The sequence below is a fragment of the Limulus polyphemus genome, unplaced genomic scaffold (genome assembly GCF_000517525.1).
Source record: "Limulus polyphemus unplaced genomic scaffold, Limulus_polyphemus-2.1.2 Scaffold508, whole genome shotgun sequence".
Lineage (NCBI taxonomy): Eukaryota > Metazoa > Arthropoda > Merostomata > Xiphosura > Limulidae > Limulus > Limulus polyphemus.
The window spans coordinates 76,495-79,699 of NW_013666118.1; positions in this window are offsets into that span (position 1 = coordinate 76,495).

Below are 3,205 nucleotides of genomic sequence, written 5' to 3' on the forward strand. Positions count from 1 at the left end.
AGATGTTATATATATCACTCACTAGACGGCTAGCACAAGCTATATATATTATAGAACGACGCTACACTCTTCACTCGTGATATGATGCATACTGGTTACGTTTTGTCTTCTTTCAACATTGAAACTTTGTAAACCAGTTTTGGTATGAGAAATACTTTTTCTTTTCACTCGTGATATGATGCCTACCGGTTACGTTTTGTCTTCTTTCAACATTGAAACTTTGTAAACCAGTTTTGGTATGAGAAATACTTTTTCTCTTCACTCGTGATATAATGCATACCGGTTACGTTTTGTCTTCTTTCAACATTGAAACTTTGTAAACCAGTTTTGATATGAGAAATACTTTTTATAATGCCATAGAATTACAGAAACAATTGAATAGGGCTATTTGACCATGTACAGATTTAATAATTTCGAAACTCCTTATACATACGCGATAATGAATCAACTGCCTTCTGCGATTTCTCTAGTCAACAAATTCCTATAATATAATTATAATAAAATAATATCCAATCCATTATTTTCGTTTATGAAACCTAGTGTCAAGGGATCAATATATAGCCCATTCTCAGAGATTTTTCACTTTTAAGAGCGCATGTATTTACCACATATATTATTTTGCATGTTTGTATTGACCTACTGTCACTAGTTTAGTATTCTGAGTAGCTGTTGATTACTGTGCTTTTATACAACCTTTGACAATTAATCTTTCAGTATTTCATTACATCTCAGTGTACTATTATAGAAGAAATAAAATTTAATTACTCAATTATGTGTGATGTGTATGTTTTTATTGAGAAATAGAAAGAAACCAACAGTATTCTTTAAAATTAAGACAAGTTTCAATTAAGTCTTGCAAAGGTTAATATATGACGTCACAATGAGAAGTAGCTGTGACGTTTTTGAGAGTCTTCACTTTTGACGTGTCTGTGACGTTACAATGAAACGTATATAGAAGACAACCTGTGACGTATTGGAGAGGTCACATTCTTTTGTGTAAAATAATGAGATCAATGAAATTGCCATACCGGAAATAATCACACAGTGTTAGAGAATAGCATCATAGAAAATTAATAACGCTAATTTTAGATCAGACTAGGAAGTAACTTGGCTCAATGAACATCTTAAATATGTTTCATCCATGTCCAAAAAAGCTAAAACTTACATCTGCTATTAAGCAACATCTTGTTGAGATCCACAGTTTATAAAACAAATTGCTCTGATATATCAAGGACAATAATTATATCTTACAAATACATTGAAATAGAATTAACTTGGCACAAACTAGACCACAGTATGTTTATAAAAAAAATTAAATAAAAGAACTCAGAAGAGCACATACCTCCACCACGCAGCGTTGATCACATTCGGCCCTATGTTAGTCGTTATCAACGGACACGGACTATATTTGGCAGAACAATGAGGAATAATATTCTACACCACCAAGTTTCATTAAAATCCGATTATTTTTGACTGCGCTATATAGCAAAAATAGCGTGAAAAATCGGTCCCCGTGTTAACAGATAGGGATTTTTTATATTTTCGTGACCTTGACCTTTGACACTCCAAAGACTAATCACTTCTGAGTTGGGTCATAGTCCAAGCGTATACCAATTTTCGTCCCAATCCATTCAGCCGTTTTTGAGAAATCTTGTTGACAAACACACACACACATACAGGGGTGGAAACATAAACGCCATCTACCTTCGGTGACGGAGGTAATTATCTTCATCTACTTGGACTTGCACAAATCCAATACCAATAATAAAGAATTAGAAATCACAGTATAACAGTCTTAAGATATAGAATAATCAAGCTTTGTATGGTATTACTGTAACAAAACATTAGCTTGTCATTCATCATCATACTCATCATCAGAGGACTTATAACTGCTGTTCTACGTTTCTTCACTATAATTTGCAATTTCGTCAATTTCGCTGCATACTTTTTCAGGTATCTGACTACCTTCAAACCATTTGATAGCATATATGTCTTCTATCAATTCCCAGCTACCACTTTTTGTTTCAAACTTTTCAGGGTGATTCACAAGCATGGCTCCAAATCGATGTTATATAATTGGCTCTTTTTATTTTCTTGATCAAATCTGTTTGATAGAGAGGCAGCATACTGGGGTCACAGTTTCTAATCCGTTTCAGAGGGTGACCTCTGGATGTAGGCGCCATATTTTGTCTGAACAATGCAAACCTGGCAGTGCTGACATCTATGATTCTTAGTTTCCATAAAGTTTGCACCAAAATGTCTCAATTTGTGATACAATAGCTGCAGTAAGGTGTGGAGATATTCCAAGTTGGGAGAATGTATAAGTAAATTCTTTTGACTTTTATATCAGCTCCATAGGACGAATATTTCATTTTCTCGTAAAATCTGTAGTATAGTTACAACCAATGAAGCTGTGCAGCCCAGGCAAAGCCGTACAAATATCCTTCCCTAATGCAGCAAGTAATCTCATTACATCTAAATGTCTCCTGGTGTTATTACTGCTCTGTCACATATCCAACCAAAGTTTGGCATCTAAGTTTCAGCATTGGTAAAGCAGCATTATCAAAATATCAGTGTCATTAGCTCTTATTACAATATTGTTGTGCTGAGTGATTTGGGATAAAGGTTGTGCATGAAAAGCAGTGCTGTGTCCGTTTTCATGACGACAGCACAACTCATCTTGGTTTGGCGCACTACGATGCCTTCTTTGACTTGATACCTATAACATATTTTATCCAAATCAGTAATGAACTCACGTTCATGCAAAATGTCTGTAGATAAAAATCTGAATAGTTCTTTTGATTTTACTCATGTTCTTTGATTTGATTTATTGTGTTACTAGCACAACGTAATTTTCTCTTTGCGTTTTTATAGATGGGCTTTTGTATGTATCACATACAAAGTTTACTCAATTTCCAAGTGAACACAAATGGGATAACAGCATTTACGCGACTCGACCATAAGTTGCTGGCAAATCACACAGACACTTAATTAAAAACACTGCATCCACAATATAAGCATCTGTTGTTGCTAGCGGTTGTGAATCGATTCCTTTTTCTAGTTTCGTTGTAGGACAGATTTATTAATTTTGGACATGGTACCATCAAAGTGTGCTAGTGATGCTGGAACTGGAGTTAATGGATGAATGAATATATCAGACAATTATAGATCTTTTGATACAGCTGGATACAAGAGCCTGCCAAAT